Genomic DNA, 17,286 nt, shown 5'->3' with positions numbered 1-17,286 from the left:
TTTGTTTCTTTTCAAACAGAACTTTCTTGACCACACTAATTGTTTGAAAGATCTGGGAGCACATGGAAAAGAGTACAAACCATGTTTATAGCAAGGGGAAGCCTGGTGAGAAATCTGCTTTCTTTCATTCAAATTGGGTGCTCACTTTGAGCTGAATGAGAACTGCTGGCATGGCACTCAGGCGACAGGTGGAATCTTGGTCATGCTCTGGTTTCTCTTCAGAACTAACAAATATTTCGCCTTTTATTAAAGATTTCCGTGGAGAGGAGCAAAACTGAGTTTTATCTCAATTTTTGCATGCCCCATATTATTGGGGTATCTTTTATCAGTTTAAAGACAGAACGAGTGTGCTTTCTTGTTAGCTTTAATGTAAGTTTATTTGCATAACAATGACAGTAAATGTTTGTTTCTTTTCAAACAGAACTTTCTTGACCATGCTACTTGCTTGAAAGATCTGGGAGCACATGGAAAACAGTACAAACCATGCAGTATCACAAGAGCCTTTATTTGATCTTTCATGAAGATAGAGCAGAATTGAGGACACGTCAACAATTTCTGCCGAAGGTGGTTCATCTTTCCACATGGTGCCTTTGGCCACTGACACCTTCGTTGAGTCAAAGTCTCTGGCTGTGGTCAGAACTTTGAAAATTTATGTCACCAGAACGGTTCAGATTAGGAAAACAGAGGCTCTGTTTGTCCTGTATGCTCCCAACATGATTGGGTGTCCTGCTTCCATGCAGACCATTATGCGCTGGATCTGTGGTAAGATTCAGCATGCTCATTCGTGGAATTGCCGTTACTGAATTAGGTGAAGACCCATTCTACTAGAAAGGTGGGTTCATCCTGGGCAGCTGGTCGGGGAGTCTCGGCATTGCAACTTTGCCGAGCAGCTATTTAGTAAACACTTTTGCTAAGTTTTACAAGTTTGATACCTTGGCTGATGATAACCTCAAGTTGGGTCATTCGGTGCTGCAGAGTCGTACGCACTCTCCCACCCGTTCAAGAGCTTTGGTATAACCCCATGGTTCTTAATGTGACCCCAGCATCCTCTAGGTCGTATGAGAAAATAGGATTTTAATACCTACCGGTAAATCCTTTTCTCTTAGTACGTAGAGGATGCTGGGCACCCGTCCCAGTCCATACTGTGTCTGCAGTTATTACTTGTGGTTATACACATGTTGTGTTACGGTTCTGGTCAGCTTTTTGCTGCAATTGTTCATGCCGTTGGCTTGTGTTCTGTTGAATGCCACGTTCTGCGGCATGCTTAAGGTGTGAGCTGGTAAGATGCTCACCTTAGTTTAACTATAAATCCTTTCCTCGAAATGTCCGTCTCCCTGGGCACAGTTCCTATAACTGGAGTCTGGAGGAGGGGCATAGAGGGAGGAGCCAGTTCACACCCTTTGAAAGTCTTAAAGTGCCCATGTCTCTTGCGGATCCCGTCTATACCCCATGGTTCTTAATGTGACCCCAGCATCCTCTACGGACTAAGAGAAAAGGATGCCCTTGTGTACTATCCTGACTTCTCCTCCCGTCTGCTTACTTTGTGCCTTCCAACGCACAATGCGAACTACAGGTGGTGCTGCAGGGCCCACACCCTTTTACTTGCCTTACAGAGCAGCTCTGGAGCTGTTACAGTGCCCAGCTGCTGCAAGAAATCAGCTTGAATGCTTCAGGGGATGGGGCATGGCCAACATGAGCCCCACACCAAAGGAGGGTGGGGGTGTTTAATGCGAACAAGGGGTCATCCAAGCACTGCAAAAGGCCGCCATGCCCTGCATGCCCCTTTTCTCTATGGAATCCGAATCTCGCAAGAATCCGACAGCGGGATGATGACATTTTCCCTTGTTCAGGTTTTCCGAGTCAGGCGGGAACAACCGAGCCTGCCTCGGACCAGTGTAAACCACGTGGAGTTCGTGGGGAATTCGGTTCTCGGAGAACCGAACCCGCTCCTCTCTACCTTATACCCATCAATTTTTTTATTTTCAATCTAAGCCCCTGCAGTTTTCTGTAAGCATCTGCTTCGCTATGATGATCAACAAGTCACAAGGGCAAACACTCAGGGTGTGAGGCGTAGATCTTAGGACCAGCTGCTACAAGCATGGCAGAGGTGTCACTATCACTGGTGACACCCAGAGAGGTGGCGAGGGAGATTGTAATGCAGTGCGCGCAGATAAGCAGCGCAATGGTAAAAAGGAGGCATGGTTTCATAGGTAGGGGCGTGGCCTGGTGGCCTGAATCTACATTTTGTTGCTCCGGGTGTCCCGGGGGTTGGGGGCTGCACCCGGGGACTAGTGTGTGAGCGGTGCTGGCTCCTGCACAGTGACAGGGCATGGCCACCCAGCATGACGCCTCCCTTCTTGACCATGCTGTAATTGCAGTCGCACTGCAGTTCAGCGTGATCATAAAAAATGGTGTAGGCTCCTGCTGGTGCAGACTGTATGTGCGCGCAGGAAGCCGCCACCATTTTTGTGATCACAGCGGCTGAATGTGATGTCATACAGCCGCTGTGACCACGCCCCCTGTGTCTCCTCCGTTGCAGACCCCATTTTGAAGCCTTGCCCCCGCACCGCTCCATCCCTGACTTGGAAATGGAGTGTTGCTGACCCACCTCTCCCCCCCTTCCCCGCCCCGATTGACAGGCAGAGGCGATCACATTCTCTGCGGGGTGCCGCAGAAAATGCAGGCACATGCGTATGCTCTTAGCAATTTTTGCAGTTGGATCGCTTATTGTGATTGCAATCCAACCTGAATCAGGCCCTATTACCTATCACAATGCGCTGCGGGCAGTGCAAAATTGGGTTAATATAGGAGAAAAACCCCCAGACCTGTGCTCCTTAACTGTACCTGGTGGCTAGTGGAGCGGCTGCCCAGTAATCAGTGTCCACCGCAGTGCGCACACGGCCCACCCCCTACGGCCTCGCTCCCCTTCATCAGCGGCCTCGTGATCCGGAAGGGTGGTGTGTGTGTGACTGACCTTAGGATGAAACCGGAGCCTCCGCTGCAGTGACCCAGCAACCAGGGCACGGGAGTATACAGCGCCGCTGGGAGTGATGAAGCTGCAGTAAAGATGTCTATTAGACCTAGCCTGCTGCAGCCCTTGTAGATTCTCATAAAACAAGTTCTTCTTTTCTTGTCAAAATTAATAGCTAAGAATAGGCTGCCTGAGGCAGGCCCCTGTTAATTGGCCTGCTACTGAAGGCACCAACTACAAACTGAGCTCCCTGTTCATGGAAGCGGGGTTATAGAGGAGAATGCACTGAGCTTCTTGGGAACAGTCAAAAGCTTTGAGCCGGTTGGTGCCTCAGATCAAGATCCTACTCTACACCCCAATGTGAATCCTTGTGGAGTCCAGTGTACCCCACAGAAGAAATGAATGTGTCACACCCATTGGCAGCAACCTTAGAATAGCTGCTGACGGGCACAATTGAGAAAGGAAGGGGGGGGGGGACATTTGAATCCAGCACATAGATGCAATTCAAATATGTAATTTGTACCTTCCTATTTTAAAATATAATGGATGAACCTCACCCTGTGAGAACAATCTTCATGATCAAGAGATCTAATATGTAAAATAAGTACGAGTTGGGATAGGGCTGGGGAGGGTGGCAGCTCGGGCAGCCCCTCCCCCGTCAAGTTAAGGAGATTCAACTGAGGAAGCACAAGGGAACTCTCGTCTGGGGACAACAACTGCAGGGAGACCACATCTTTTCAGATGAACATGGGAGGGCGGAAGGCTGCCTAATACTGAAGCACCATCAAATATCAAACCATATCCAACAACTAGTACAAGCATTCCTGGGGGAAGGTCTGCAGCAGAAGGATTTGCATACGGTGATGTCATCCAAGCAGTGGGCCAAAGTTGGCTGGAACCCTCATCTGCATATAAAAAGAGAAAAGGGGCATGCAGGGCATGGCGGCCTTTTGCAGTGCTTGGATGACCCCTAGTTCGCATTAAACACCCCCACCCTCCTTTGGTGTGGGGCTCATGTTGGCCATGCCCCATCCCCTGAAGCATTCATGCTGATTCGGATTCCATAGAGAAAAGGGGCATGCAGGGCATGGCGGCCTTTTGCAGTGCTTGGATGACCCCTAGTTTGCATTAAACACCCCCACCCTCCTTTGGTGTGGGGCTCATGTTGGCCATGCCCCATCCCCTGAAGCATTCAAGCTGATTTCTTGCAGCAGCTGGGCACTGTAACATATAAAGAGCTGCGCGTTGCTGCCATTTTTACTCGTGCATTGAAGAGAGAGCGGAGAGGACGTGGCTATGTTCTCTCAGTGGAAATCTCAATATCAGTGCTCAGTATCAGTGGTTACTTATTGCTGCTCAGTAATACTAGTAGTGTGTCTCTCCTGCTCAGTGTCAGTTCTCAGTAGTATCCTCATCAGTGCTCAGTATCACTGCTCATTGTCTTGTGCTGCATTGTGGTGCTCAGCATACTACAGTACATTACTAATAGTCCAGTACCCGAGCAGCGACCCTCCCCAGCTCTAGCCCAACTCCTACTTACCTGCCAGTTGAGATACTATGATCATGAAGGTGCTTCTCCCAGGGCAAGGCTCACCCATTGCACTCTGGGTGTGCTGCTCCTGCGATTTCCCCAAATGTGGGAAACTTGACTGTATAATTTGTGTTTCCCCTGGTCGGCTCTCGTATAATTCAGATCTCTTTGTCTCAGGTCTCTCTCCAGCCTAGTTTGCTGTCTGTTTCCACTTCTCTTTTCTTGAGCCGCTCCCTTCTATGCCCTTGCGCACTATCCTGACTTCTCCTCCTGTCTGCTTACTTTGTGCCTTCCAACGCACAATGCGAACTACAGGTAGTGCTGCAGGGCCCACACCCTTTTACTTGCCTTACAGAGCAGCTCTGGAGCTGTTACAGTGCCCAGCTGCTGCAAGAAATCAGCTTGAATGCTTCAGGGGCTGGGGCATAGCCAACATGAGCCCCACACCAAAGGAGGGTGGAGGTGTTTAATGCAAACTAGGGGTCAGCCAAGCGCCGCAAAAGGCCACCATGCCCTGCACGCCCCTTTTCTCTTTTCATATGCAGACGAGGGTTGAAGCCAACTTTGACCCACTGCTTGGATGACATCACCATATGCAAATCCATCTGCGGCAGGCCTTCCCCCAGGAATGCTTGCACTAGTTGTTGCATTTGGTTTGTTGTTTGGGGGTGCTTCAGTATTAGGCAGTTTTCTGCCCTCCCATGTTCATCTGAAAATATATGTTCTCCCTGCAGTTGTTGTCCCAAGATGAGAGTTCCCTTGTGCTGCCTCAGTTGAATCTCCTTTACTTGACAGAGATGTGCATGAGCAGCGGCCCTCCCCAGCCCTATTCCAAATCATACTTATTTTGCATAGGAGATACCATGGTCATGAAGATTTTTCTCCCAGGGTGAGGTTCATTCATTGCATTTTGGGTATGCTGACCCCTGTGATTTCCCCAAATGTGGGAAACTTGACTGCATTATTTGTGGTAGTGGGAGACTGTGTTTGTGCTTTCCTCTGGTCAGCTCTGGTAAAAGTCAGATTTCTTTGTCTCAGATCTTCCTCTAGCCTTGTTCTTCTTTCGAGAGTTCCCTGGTGCTGCCTCAGTTGGATCTCCTTCACTTCACAGGGGGGAACCCGAGCAGCGACCCTCCCCAGCTCTAGCCCAACTCCTACTTACCTGCCAGGTGAGATACTATGATCATGAAGGTGCTTCTCCCAGGGCAAGGCTCAACCATTGCACTCTGGGTGTGCTGCTCCTGCGATTTCCCCAAATGTGGGAAACTTGACTGCATAATTTGTGTTTCCCCTCGTCGGCTCTCGTATAATTCAGATCTCTTTGTCTCAGGTATCTCTCCAGCCTAGTTTGCTGTCTGTTTCCACTTCTCTTTTCTTGAGCCGCTCCCTTCTATGCCCTTGCGCACTATCCTGACTTCTCCCGTCTGCTTACTTCGTGCCTTCCAACGCACAATGCGAACTACAGGTAGTGCTGCAGGGCCCACACCCTTTTACTTGCCTTACAGAGTAGCTCTGGAGCAGTTACAGTGCCCAGCTGCTGCAAGAAATCAGCTTGAATGCTTCAGGGGCTGGGGCATAGCCAACATGAGCCCCACACCGAAGGAGGGTGGAGGTGTGTAATGCGAACTAGGGGTCATCCAAGCGCTGCAAAAGGCCGCTATGCCCTGCACGCCCCTTTTCTCTTTTCATATGCAGACGAGGGTTGAAGCCAACTTTGACCCACTGCTTGGATGACATCACCATATGCAAATCCATCTGCTGCAGGCCTTCCCCCAGGAATGCTTGCACTAGTTGTTGCATTTGGTTTGTTGTTTGGGGGTGCTTCAGTATTAGGCAGCCTTCTGCCCTCACATGTTCATCTGAAAATATGTGTTCTCCCTGCAGTTGTTGTCCCCAGATGAGAGTTCCCTTGTGCTGCCTCAGTTGAATCTCCTTTACTTGACAGAGATGTGCCTGAGCAGCGGCCCTCCCCAGCCCTATCCCAAATTATACTTATTTTGCATAGGCGATACCATGGTCATGAAGATTGTTCTCCCAAGGTGAGGTTCATTCATTGCATTCTGGGTATGCTGACCCCTGTGATTTCCCCAAATGTGGGAAACTCGACTGCATTATTTGTGGTAGTGGGGGACTGTGTTTGTGCTTTCCTCTGGTCAGCTCTGGAAAAAGTCAGATTTCTTTGTCTCAGATCTTCCTCTAGCCTTGTTCTTCTTTCGAGAGTTCCCTTGTGCTGCCTCAGTTGGATCTCTTTCACTTGACAGGGGGGTGCCCGAACAGCGACCCTCCCCAGCTCTAGCCCAACTCCTACTTACCTGCCAGGTGAGATACTATGATCATGAAGGTGCTTCTCCCAGGGCAAGGCTCACCCATTGCACTCTGGGTGTGCTGCCCCTGCGATTTCCCCAAATGTGGGAAACTTGACTGCATAATTTGTGTTTCCCCTGGTCGGCTCTCGTATAATTCAGATCTCTTTGTCTCAGGTCTCTCTCCAGCCTAGTTTGCTGTCTGTTTCCACTTCTCTTTTCTTCAGCCGCTCCCTTCTATACCCTTGTGCACTATCCTGATTTCTCCTCCCGTCTGCTTACTTTGTGCCTTCCAATGCACAATGCAAACTACAGGTAGTGCTGCAGGGCCCACACCCTTTTACTTGCCTTACAGAGCAGCTCTGGAGCTGTTACAGTGCCCAGCTGCTGCAAGAAATCAGCTTGAATGCTTCAGGGGATGGGGCATGGCCAACATGAGCCCCACACCAAAGGAGGGTGGAGGTGTTTAATGCGAACTAGGGGTCATCCAAGCACCGCAAAAGGCCGCCATGCCCTGCACGCCCCTTTTCTCTTTTCATATGCAGATGAGGGTTGAAGCCAACTTTGACCCACTGCTTGGATGACATCACCGTATGCAAATCCGTCTTCTGCAGAACTTCCCCCAGGAATGCTTGCACTAGTTGTTGCATTTGGTTTGTTGTTTGGGGGTGCTTCAGTATTAGGCAGCCTTCTGCCCTCCCATGTTCATCTGAAAATGTGTGTTCTCCCTGCAGTTGTTGTCCCCAGATGAGAGTTTTCTTGTGCTGCCTCAGTTAAATCTCCTTTACTTGACAGAGATGTGCATGAGCAGCGGCCCTCCCCATCCCTATTCCAAATCATACTTATTTTGCATAGGAGATACCATGGTCATGAAGATTTTTCTCCCAGGGTGAGGTTCATTCATTGCATTTTGGGTATGCTGACCCCTGTGATTTCCCCAAATGTGGGAAATTCAACTGCATTATTTGTGGTCGTGGGGGACTGTGTTTGTGCTTTCCTCTGGTCAGCTCTGGTAAAAGTCAGATTTCTTTGTCTCAGATTTTCCTCTAGCCTTGTTCTTCTTTCGAGAGTTCCCTTGTGCTGCCTTAGTTGGATCTCCTTCACTTTACAGGGGGGTACCCGAGCAGCGACCCTCCCCAGCTCTAGCCCAACTCCTACTTACCTGCCAGGTGAGATACTATGATCATGAAGGTGCTTCTCCCAGGGCAAGGCTCACCCATTGCACTCTGGGTGTGCTGCTCCTGCGATTTCCCCAAATGTGGGAAACTTGACTGTATAATTTGTGTTTCCCCTGGTCGGCTCTCGTATAATTCAGATCTCTTTGTCTCAGGTCTCTCTCCAGCCTAGTTTGCTGTCTGTTTCCACTTCTCTTTTCTTGAGCCGCTCCCTTCTATGCCCTTGCGCACTATCCTGACTTCTCCTCCTGTCTGCTTACTTTGTGCCTTCCAACGCACAATGCGATCTACAGGTAGTGCTGCAGGGCCCAGACCCTTTTACTTGCCTTACAGAGCAGCTCTGGAGCTGTTACAGTGCCCAGCTGCTGCAAGAAATCAGCTTGAATGCTTCAGGGGCTGGGGCATAGCCAACATGAGCCCCACACCAAAGGAGGGTGGAGGTGTTTAATGCAAACTAGGGGTCAGCCAAGCGCCGCAAAAGGCCACCATGCCCTGCACGCCCCTTTTCTCTTTTCATATGCAGACGAGGGTTGAAGCCAACTTTGACCCACTGCTTGGATGACATCACCATATGCAAATCCATCTGCGGCAGTCCTTCCCCCAGGAATGCTTGCACTAGTTGTTGCATTTGGTTTGTTGTTTGGGGGTGCTTCAGTATTAGGCAGCCTTCTGCCCTCCCATGTTCATCTGAAAATATATGTTCTCCCTGCAGTTGTTGTCCCAAGATGAGAGTTCCCTTGTGCTGCCTCAGTTGAATCTCCTTTACTTGACAGAGATGTGCATGAGCAGCGGCCCTCCCCAGCCCTATTCCAAATCATACTTATTTTGCATAGGAGATACCATGGTCATGAAGATTTTTCTCCCAGGGTGAGGTTCATTCATTGCATTTTGGGTATGCTGACCCCTGTGATTTCCCCAAATGTGGGAAACTTGACTGCATTATTTGTGGTAGTGGGAGACTGTGTTTGTGCTTTCCTCTGGTCAGCTCTGGTAAAAGTCAGATTTCTTTGTCTCAGATTTTCCTTTAGCCTTGTTCTTCTTTCGAGAGTTCCCTTGTGCTGCCTCAGTTGGATCTCCTTCACTTTACAGGGGGGTACCCGAGCAGCGACCCTCCCCAGCTCTAGCCCAACTCCTACTTACCTGCCAGGTGAGATACTATGATCATGAAGGTGCTTCTCCCAGGGCAAGGCTCACCCATTGTACTCTGGGTGTGCTGCTCCTGCGATTTCCCCAAATGTGGGAAACTTGACTGCATAATTTGTGTTTCCCCTGGTCGGCTCTCGTATAATTCAGATCTCTTTGTCTCAGGTCTCTCTCCAGCCTAGTTTGCTGTCTGTTTCCACTTCTCTTTTCTTCAGCCGCTCCCTTCTATACCCTTGTGCACTATCCAGACTTCTCCTCCCGTCTCCTTACTTTGTGCCTTCCAATGCACAATGCAAACTACAGGTAGTGCTGCAGGGCCCACACCCTTTTACTTGCCTTACAGAGCAGCTCTGGAGCTGTTACAGTGCCAAGCTGCTGCAAGAAATCAGCTTGAATGCTTCAGGGGCTGGGGCATAGCCAACATGAGCCCCACACCGAAGGAGGGTGGAGGTGTTTAATGCAAACTAGGGGTCAGACAAGCGCCGCAAAAGGCCACCATGCCCTGCACGCCCCTTTTCTGTTTTCATATGCAGACGAGGGTTGAAGCCAACTTTGACCCACTGCTTGGATGACATCACCATATGCAAATCCATCTGCGGCAGGCCTTCCCCCAGGAATGTTTGCACTAGTTGTTGCATTTGGTTTGTTGTTTGGGGGTGCTTCAGTATTAGGCAGCCTTCTGCCCTCCCATGTTCATCTGAAAATATGTGTTCTCCCTGCAGTTGTTGTCCCCAGATGAGAGTTCCCTTGTGCTGCCTCAGTTGAATCTCCTTAACTTGACAGAGATGTGCCTGAGCAGCGGCCCTCCCCAGCTCTATCCCAAATCATACTTATTTTGCATAGGAGATACCATGGTCATGAAGATTATTCTCCCAGGGTGAGGTTCATTCATTGCATTCTGGGTATGCTGACCCCTGTGATTTCCCCAAATGTGGGAAACTCGACTGCTTTATTTGTGGTAGTGGGGGACTGTGTTTGTGTTTTCCTCTGGTCAGCTCTGGTAAAAGTCAGATTTCTTTGTTTCAGAGCCTTGTTCTTCTTTTGAGAGTTCCCTTGTGCTGCCTCAGTTGGATCTCCTTCACTTGACAGGGGGGTGCCCGAGCAGAGACCCTCCCCAGCTCTAGCCCAACTCCTACTTACCTGCCAGGTGAGATACTATGATCTTGAAGGTGCTTCTCCCAGGGCAAGGCTCACCCATTGCACTCTGGGTGTGCTGCCCCTGCGATTTCCCCAAATGTGGGAAACTTGACTGCATAATTTGTGTTTCCCCTGGTCGGCTCTCGTATAATTCAGATCTCTTTGTCTCAGGTCTCTCTCCAGCCTAGTTTGCTGTCTGTTTCCACTTCTCTTTTCTTCAGCTGCTCCCTTCTATACCCTTGTGCACTATCCTGACTTCTCCTCCCGTCTGCTTACTTTGTGCCTTCCAATGCACAATGCAAACTACAGGTAGTGCTGCAGGGCCCACACCCTTTTACTTGCCTTACAGAGCAGCTCTGGAGCTGTTACAGTGCCCAGCTGCTGCAAGAAATCTGCTTGAATGCTTCAGGGGATGGGGCATGGCCAACATGAGCCCCACACCAAAGGAGGGTGGAGGTGTTTAATGCGAACTAGGGGTCATCCAAGCACCGCAAAAGGCCGCCATGCCCTGCACGCCCCTTTTCTCTTTTCATATGCAGATGAGGGTTGAAGCCAACTTTGACCCACTGCTTGGATGACATCACCGTATGCAAATCCGTCTTCTGCAGAACTTCCCCCAGGAATGCTTGCACTAGTTGTTGCATTTGGTTTGTTGTTTGGGGGTGCTTCAGTATTAGGCAGCCTTCTGCCCTCCCATGTTCATCTGAAAATATGTGTTCTCCCTGCAGTTGTTGTCCCCAGATGAGAGTTCCCTTGTGCTGCCTCAGTTGAATCTCCTTTACTTGACAGAGATGTGCATGAGCAGCGGCCCTCCCCAGCCCTATTCCAAATCATACTTATTTTGCATAGGAGATACCATGGTCATGAAGATTGTTCTCCCAGGGTGAGGTTCATTCATTGCATTTTGGGTATGCTGACCCCTGTGATTTCCCCAAATGTGGGAAACTCAACTGCATTATTTGTGGTAGTGGGGGACTGTGTTTGTGCTTTCCTCTGGTCAGCTCTGGTAAAAGTCAGATTTCTTTGTCTCAGATTTTCCTCTTGCCTTGTTCTTCTTTCGAGAGTTCCCTTGTGCTGCCTCAGTTGGATCTCCTTCACTTTACAGGGGGGTACCCGAGCAGCGACCCTCCCCAGCTCTAGCCCAACTCCTACTTACCTGCCAGGTGAGATACTATGATCATGAAGGTGCTTCTCCCAGGGCAAGGCTCACCCATTGCACTCTGGGTGTGCTGCTCCTGCGATTTCCCCAAATGTGGGAAACTTGACTGCATAATTTGTGTTTCCCCTGGTCGGCTCTCGTATAATTCAGATCTCTTTGTCTCAGGTGTCTCTCCAGCCTAGTTTGCTGTCTGTTTCCACTTCTCTTTTCTTCAGCCGCTCCCTTCTATACCCTTGTGCACTATCCTGACTTCTCCTCCCGTCTGCTTACTTTGTGCCTTCCAATGCACAATGCAAACTACAGGTAGTGCTGCAGGGCCCACACCCTTTTACTTGCCTTACAGAGCAGCTCTGGAGCTGTTACAGTGCCCAGCTGCTGCAAGAAATCAGCTTGAATGCTTCAGGGGCTGGGGCATAGCCAACATGAGCCCCACACCGAAGGAGGGTGGAGGTGTTTAATGCAAACTAGGGGTCGGTCAAGCGCCGCAAAAGGCCACCATGCCCTGCACGCCCCTTTTCTGTTTTCATATGCAGACGAGGGTTGAAGCCAACTTTGACCCACTGCTTGGATGACATCACCATATGCAAATCCATCTGCAACAGGCCTTCCCCCAGGAATGCTTGCACTAGTTGTTGCATTTGGTTTGTTGTTTGTGGGTGCTTCAGTATTAGTCAGCCTTCTGCTCCACCCTCCTTTGGTGTGGGGCTCATGTTGGCCATGTCCCATCCCCTGAAGCATTCAAGCAGATTTCTTGCAGCAGCTGGGCACTGTAACAGCTCCAGAGCTGCTCTGTAAGGCAAGTAAAAGGGTGTGGGCCCTGCAGCACTACCTGTAGTTTGCATTGTGCATTGGAAGGCACAAAGTAAGCAGACGGGAGGAGAAGTCAGGATAGTGCACAAGGGTATAGAAGGGAGCGGCTGAAGAAAAGAGAAGTGGAAACAGACAGCAAACTAGGCTGGAGAGAGATCTGAGACAAAGAGATCTGAATTATACGAGAGCCGACCAGGGGAAACACAAATTATGCAGTCAAGTTTCCCACATTTGGGGAAATCGCAGGGGCAGCACACCCAGAGTGCAATGGGTGAGCCTTGCCCTGGGAGAAGCACCTTCATGATCATAGTATCTCACCTGGCAGGTAAGTAGGAGTTGGGCTAGAGCTGGGGAGGGTCTCTGCTTGGGCACCCCCCTGTCAAGTGAAGGAGATCCAACTGAGGCAGCACAAGGGAACTCTCGAAAGAAGAACAAGGCTAGAGGAAGATCTGAAACAAAGAAATCTGACTTTTACCAGAGCTGACCAGAGGAAAACACAAACACAGTCCCCCACTACCACAAATAAAGCAGTCGAGTTTCCCACATTTGGGGAAATCACAGGGGTCAGCATACCCAGAATGCAATGAATGAACCTCACCCTGGGAGAATAATCTTCATGACCATGGTATCTCCTATGCAAAATAAGTATGATTTGGGATAGAGCTGGGGAGGGCCGCTGCTCAGGCACATCTCTGTCAAGTTAAGGAGATTCAACTGAGGCAGCACAAGGGAACTCTCATCTGGGGACAACAACTGCAGGGAGAACACATATTTTCAGATGAACATGGGAGGGCAGAAGGCTGCCTAATACTGAAGCACCCCCAAACAACAAACCAAATGCAACAACTAGTGCAAGCATTCCTGGGGGAAGTTCTGCAGAAGACGGATTTGCATATGGTGATGTCATCCAAGCAGGGGGTCAAAGTTGGCTTCAACCCTCGTCTGCATATGAAAACAGAAAAGGGGCGTGCAGGGCATGGTGGCCTTTTGCGGCGCTTGTCTGACCCCTAGTTTGCATTAAACACCTCCACCCTCCTTCGGTGTGGGGCTCATGTTGGCTATGCCCCAGCCCCTGAAGCATTCAAGCTGATTTCTTGCAGCAGCTGGGCACTGTAACAGCTCCAGGGCTGCTCTGTAAGGCAAGTAAAAGGGTGTGGGCCCTGCAGCACTACCTGTAGTTTGCATTGTGCATTGGAAGGCACAAAGTAAGCAGACGGGAGGAGAAGTCAGGATAGTGCACAAGGGTATAGAAGGGAGCGGCTGAAGAAAAGAGAAGTGGAAACAGACAGCAAACTAGGCTGGAGAGAGACCTGAGACAAAGAGATCTGAATTATACGAGAGCCGACCAGGGGAAACACAAATTATGCAGTCAAGTTTCCCACATTTGGGGAAATCGCAGGAGCAGCACACCCAGAGTACAATGGGTGAGCCTTGCCCTGGGAGAAGCACCTTCATGATCATAGTATCTCACCTGGCAGGTAAGTAGGAGTTGGGCTAGAGCTGGGGAGGGTCGCTGCTCGGGTACCCCCCTGTCAAGTGAAGGAGATCCAACTGAGGCAGCACAAGGGAACTCTCGAAAGAAGAACAAGGCTAAAGGAAAATCTGAGACAAAGAAATCTGACTTTTACCAGAGCTGACCAGAGGAAAGCACAAACACAGTCTCCCACTACCACAAATAATGCAGTCAAGTTTCCCACATTTGGGGAAATCACAGGGGTCAGCATACCCAAAATGCAATGAATGAACCTCACCCTGGGAGAAAAATCTTCATGACCATGGTATCTCCTATGCAAAATAAGTATGATTTGGAATAGGGCTGGGGAGGGCCGCTGCTCATGCACATCTCTGTCAAGTAAAGGAGATTCAACTGAGGCAGCACAAGGGAACTCTCATCTTGGGACAACAACTGCAGGGAGAACATATATTTTCAGATGAACATGGGAGGGCAGAAGGCTGCCTAATACTGAAGCACCCCCAAACAACAAACCAAATGCAACAACTAGTGCAAGCATTCCTGGGGGAAGGCCTGCCGCAGATGGATTTGCATATGGTGATGTCATCCAAGCAGTGGGTCAAAGTTGGCTTCAACCCTCGTCTGCATATGAAAAGAGAAAAGGGGCGTGCAGGGCATGGTGGCCTTTTGCGGCGCTTGGCTGACCCCTAGTTTGCATTAAACACCTCAACACTCCTTTGGTGTGGGGCTCATGTTGGCTATGCCCCAGCCCCTGAAGCATTCAAGCTGATTTCTTGCAGCAGCTGGGCACTGTAACAGCTCCAGAGCTGCTCTGTAAGGCAAGTAAAAGGGTGTGGGCCCTGCAGCACTACCTGTAGTGTGCATTGTGCATTGGAAGGCACAAAGTAAGCAGAGGGGAGGAGAAGTCAGGATAGTGCACAAGGGTATAGAAGGGAGCGGCTGAAGAAAAGAGAAGTGGAAACAGACAGCAAACTAGGCTGGAGAGAGACCTGAGACAAAGAGATCTGAATTATACGAGAGCCGACGAGGGGAAACACAAATTATGCAGTCAAGTTTCCCACATTTGGGGAAATCGCAGGAGCAGCACACCCAGAGTGCAATGGTTGAGCCTTGCCCTGGGAGAAGCACCTTCATGATCATAGTATCTCACCTGGCAGGTAAGTAGGAGTTGGGCTAGAGCTGGGGAGGGTCGCTGCTCGGGTTCCCCCCTGTGAAGTGAAGGAGATCCAACTGAGGCAGCACCAGGGAACTCTCGAAAGAAGAACAAGGCTAGAGGAAGATCTGAGACAAAGAAATCTGACTTTTACCAGAGCTGACCAGAGGAAAGCACAAACACAGTCCCCCACTACCACAAATAATGCAGTCGAGTTTCCCACATTTGGGAAAATCACAGGGGTCAGCATACCCAGAATGCAATGAATGAACCTCACCCTGGGAGAACAATCTTCATGACCATGGTATCTCCTATGCAAAATAAGTATGATTTGGGATAGGGCTGGTGAGGGCAGCTGCTCAGGCACATCTCTGTCAAGTAAAGGAGATTCAACTGAGGCAGCACAAGTGAACTCTCATCTGGGGACAACAACTGCAGGGAGACCACATCTTTTCAGATGAACATGGGAGGGCGGAAGGCTGCCTAATACTGAAGCACCATCAAATATCAAACCATATGCAACAACTAGTACAAGCACTCCTGGGGGAAGGTCTGCAGCAGACGGATTTGCATACGGTGATGTTATCCAAGCAGTGGGCCAAAGTTGACTGGAACCCTCATCTGCATATGAAAAGAGAAAAGGGGCATGCAGGGCATGGCGGCCTTTTGCAGTGCTTGGATGACCCCTAGTTCGCATTAAACACCTCCCCCCTCCTTTGGTGTGGGGCTCATGTTGGCCATGCCCCATCCCCTGAAGCATTCAAGCTGATTTCTTGCAGCAGCTGGGCACTGTAACAGCTCCAGAGCTGCTCTGTAAGGCAAGTAAAAGGGTGTGGGCCCTGCAGCACTACCTGTAGTTTGCATTGTGCATTGGAAGGCACAAAGTAAGCAGACGGGAGGAGAAGTCAGGATAGTGCACAAGGGTATAGAAGGGAGCGGCTGAAGAAAAGAGAAGTGGAAACAGACAGCAAACTAGGCTGGAGAGAGACCTGAGACAAATAGATCTGAATTATACGAGAGCCGACCAGGGGAAACACAAATTATGCAGTCAAGTTTCCCACATTTGGGGAAATCGCAGGGGCAGCACACCCAGAGTGCAATGGGTGAGCCTTGCCCTGGGAGAAGCACCTTCATGATCATAGTATCTCACCTGGCAGGTAAGTAGGAGTTGGGCTAGAGCTGGGGAGGGTCACTGCTCGGGTACCACCCTGTCAAGTGAAGGAGATCCAACTGAGGCAGCACAATGGAACTCTCGAAAGAAGAACAAGGCTAGAGGAAAATCTGAGACAAAGAAATCTGACTTTTACCAGAGCTGACCAGAGGAAAGCACAAACACAGTCCCCCACTACCACAAATAATGCAGTCAAGTTTCCCACATTTGGGGAAATCACAGGGGTCAGCATACCCAAAATGCAATGAATGAACCTCACCCTGGGAGAACAATCTTCATGACCATGGTATCTCCTATGCAAAATAAGTATGATTTGGAATAGGGCTGGGGAGGGCCGCTGCTCATGCACATCTCTGTCAAGTAAAGGAGATTCAACTGAGGCAGCACAAGGGAACTCTCATCTGGGGACAACAACTGCAGGGAGAACACATATTTTCAGATGAACATGGGAGGGCAGAAGGCTGCCTAATACTGAAGCACCCCCAAACAACAAACCAAATGCAACAACTAGTGCAAGCATTCCTGGGGGAAGTTCTGCAGAAGACGGATTTGCATACGGTGATGTCATCCAAGCAGTGGGTCAAAGTTGGCTTCAACCCTCATCTGCATATGAAAAGAGAAAAGGGGCGTGCAGGGCATGGCGGCCTTTTGCGGTGCTTGGATGACCCCTAGTTCGCATTAAACACCTCCACCCTCCTTTGGTGTGGGGCTCATGTTGGCCATGCCCCATCCCCTGAAGCATTCAAGCTGATTTCTTGCAGCAGCTGGGCACTGTAACAGCTCCAGAGCTGCTCTGTAAGGCAAGTAAAAGGGTGTGGGCCCTGCAGCACTACCTGTAGTTTGCATTGTGCATTGGAAGGCACAAAGGAAGCAGACGGGAGGAGAAGTCAGGATAGTGCACAAGGGTATAGAAGGGAGCGGCTGAAGAAAAGAGAAGTGGAAACAGACAGCAAACTAGGCTGGAGAGAGACCTGAGACAAAGAGATCTGAATTATACGAGAGCCGACCAGGGGAAACACAAATTATGCAGTCAAGTTTCCCACATTTGGGGAAATCGCAGGGGCAGCACACCCAGAGTGCAATGGGTGAGCCTTGCCCTGGGAGAAGCACCTTCATGATCATAGTATCTCACCTGGCAGGTAAGTAGGAGATGGGCTAGAGCTGGGGAGGGTCGCTGTTCGGGCACCCCCCTGTCAAGTGAAAGAGATCCAACTGAGGCAGCACAAGGGAACTCTCGAAAGAAGAACAAGGCTAGAGGA

At 49.9% G+C, this 17,286-nt stretch overlaps 21 non-coding genes and 2 pseudogenes across 21 annotated transcripts; 14 read left to right on the top strand and 9 right to left on the bottom strand.

Moving 5' to 3' along the window:
• The first annotated feature begins 202 nt into the window (after positions 1-202).
• LOC135046158 (U5 spliceosomal RNA) lies at positions 203-318 on the top strand. Its single transcript, XR_010238507.1, has one exon. It is a non-coding gene; the product is annotated as a U5 spliceosomal RNA (small nuclear RNA).
• Positions 319-4,503: 4,185 nt separating this feature from the next.
• LOC135046085 (U1 spliceosomal RNA) lies at positions 4,504-4,666 on the top strand. The gene has a single exon (XR_010238455.1). It is a non-coding gene; the product is annotated as a U1 spliceosomal RNA (small nuclear RNA).
• A 674-nt stretch (positions 4,667-5,340) lies between these two features.
• On the top strand, positions 5,341-5,504 carry LOC135046017 (U1 spliceosomal RNA). Its single transcript, XR_010238390.1, has one exon. It is a non-coding gene; the product is annotated as a U1 spliceosomal RNA (small nuclear RNA).
• A 152-nt stretch (positions 5,505-5,656) lies between these two features.
• On the top strand, positions 5,657-5,792 carry LOC135046099 (U1 spliceosomal RNA; annotated as a pseudogene).
• Positions 5,793-6,490: 698 nt separating this feature from the next.
• LOC135046011 (U1 spliceosomal RNA) lies at positions 6,491-6,654 on the top strand. Its single transcript, XR_010238384.1, has one exon. It is a non-coding gene; the product is annotated as a U1 spliceosomal RNA (small nuclear RNA).
• Positions 6,655-6,806: 152 nt separating this feature from the next.
• On the top strand, positions 6,807-6,969 carry LOC135046039 (U1 spliceosomal RNA). The gene has a single exon (XR_010238412.1). It is a non-coding gene; the product is annotated as a U1 spliceosomal RNA (small nuclear RNA).
• Positions 6,970-7,643: 674 nt separating this feature from the next.
• Positions 7,644-7,807, top strand: LOC135046185 (U1 spliceosomal RNA). The gene has a single exon (XR_010238532.1). It is a non-coding gene; the product is annotated as a U1 spliceosomal RNA (small nuclear RNA).
• A 152-nt stretch (positions 7,808-7,959) lies between these two features.
• On the top strand, positions 7,960-8,122 carry LOC135046053 (U1 spliceosomal RNA). The gene has a single exon (XR_010238426.1). It is a non-coding gene; the product is annotated as a U1 spliceosomal RNA (small nuclear RNA).
• Positions 8,123-8,796: 674 nt separating this feature from the next.
• LOC135046015 (U1 spliceosomal RNA) lies at positions 8,797-8,960 on the top strand. Its single transcript, XR_010238388.1, has one exon. It is a non-coding gene; the product is annotated as a U1 spliceosomal RNA (small nuclear RNA).
• A 152-nt stretch (positions 8,961-9,112) lies between these two features.
• On the top strand, positions 9,113-9,275 carry LOC135046069 (U1 spliceosomal RNA). The gene has a single exon (XR_010238440.1). It is a non-coding gene; the product is annotated as a U1 spliceosomal RNA (small nuclear RNA).
• Positions 9,276-9,949: 674 nt separating this feature from the next.
• Positions 9,950-10,113, top strand: LOC135046005 (U1 spliceosomal RNA). Its single transcript, XR_010238379.1, has one exon. It is a non-coding gene; the product is annotated as a U1 spliceosomal RNA (small nuclear RNA).
• Positions 10,114-10,255: 142 nt separating this feature from the next.
• Positions 10,256-10,418, top strand: LOC135046075 (U1 spliceosomal RNA). Its single transcript, XR_010238446.1, has one exon. It is a non-coding gene; the product is annotated as a U1 spliceosomal RNA (small nuclear RNA).
• A 674-nt stretch (positions 10,419-11,092) lies between these two features.
• LOC135046169 (U1 spliceosomal RNA) lies at positions 11,093-11,256 on the top strand. The gene has a single exon (XR_010238517.1). It is a non-coding gene; the product is annotated as a U1 spliceosomal RNA (small nuclear RNA).
• Positions 11,257-11,408: 152 nt separating this feature from the next.
• Positions 11,409-11,571, top strand: LOC135046055 (U1 spliceosomal RNA). Its single transcript, XR_010238428.1, has one exon. It is a non-coding gene; the product is annotated as a U1 spliceosomal RNA (small nuclear RNA).
• Positions 11,572-12,399: 828 nt separating this feature from the next.
• LOC135046037 (U1 spliceosomal RNA) lies at positions 12,400-12,562 on the bottom strand. The gene has a single exon (XR_010238410.1). It is a non-coding gene; the product is annotated as a U1 spliceosomal RNA (small nuclear RNA).
• A 152-nt stretch (positions 12,563-12,714) lies between these two features.
• Positions 12,715-12,878, bottom strand: LOC135046003 (U1 spliceosomal RNA). The gene has a single exon (XR_010238377.1). It is a non-coding gene; the product is annotated as a U1 spliceosomal RNA (small nuclear RNA).
• Positions 12,879-13,552: 674 nt separating this feature from the next.
• Positions 13,553-13,715, bottom strand: LOC135046068 (U1 spliceosomal RNA). Its single transcript, XR_010238439.1, has one exon. It is a non-coding gene; the product is annotated as a U1 spliceosomal RNA (small nuclear RNA).
• Positions 13,716-13,867: 152 nt separating this feature from the next.
• Positions 13,868-14,031, bottom strand: LOC135046014 (U1 spliceosomal RNA). The gene has a single exon (XR_010238387.1). It is a non-coding gene; the product is annotated as a U1 spliceosomal RNA (small nuclear RNA).
• Positions 14,032-14,732: 701 nt separating this feature from the next.
• LOC135046098 (U1 spliceosomal RNA) lies at positions 14,733-14,868 on the bottom strand (annotated as a pseudogene).
• Positions 14,869-15,020: 152 nt separating this feature from the next.
• Positions 15,021-15,184, bottom strand: LOC135046049 (U1 spliceosomal RNA). Its single transcript, XR_010238422.1, has one exon. It is a non-coding gene; the product is annotated as a U1 spliceosomal RNA (small nuclear RNA).
• Positions 15,185-15,858: 674 nt separating this feature from the next.
• On the bottom strand, positions 15,859-16,021 carry LOC135046050 (U1 spliceosomal RNA). The gene has a single exon (XR_010238423.1). It is a non-coding gene; the product is annotated as a U1 spliceosomal RNA (small nuclear RNA).
• Positions 16,022-16,173: 152 nt separating this feature from the next.
• On the bottom strand, positions 16,174-16,337 carry LOC135046171 (U1 spliceosomal RNA). Its single transcript, XR_010238519.1, has one exon. It is a non-coding gene; the product is annotated as a U1 spliceosomal RNA (small nuclear RNA).
• A 674-nt stretch (positions 16,338-17,011) lies between these two features.
• LOC135046036 (U1 spliceosomal RNA) lies at positions 17,012-17,174 on the bottom strand. Its single transcript, XR_010238409.1, has one exon. It is a non-coding gene; the product is annotated as a U1 spliceosomal RNA (small nuclear RNA).
• Positions 17,175-17,286: the final 112 nt, after the last annotated feature.

Source organism: Pseudophryne corroboree, unplaced genomic scaffold (genome assembly GCF_028390025.1).
Source record: "Pseudophryne corroboree isolate aPseCor3 unplaced genomic scaffold, aPseCor3.hap2 scaffold_915, whole genome shotgun sequence".
Taxonomy (NCBI): domain Eukaryota; kingdom Metazoa; phylum Chordata; class Amphibia; order Anura; family Myobatrachidae; genus Pseudophryne; species Pseudophryne corroboree.
This window is presented reverse-complemented; position numbering and strand designations above follow the sequence as displayed.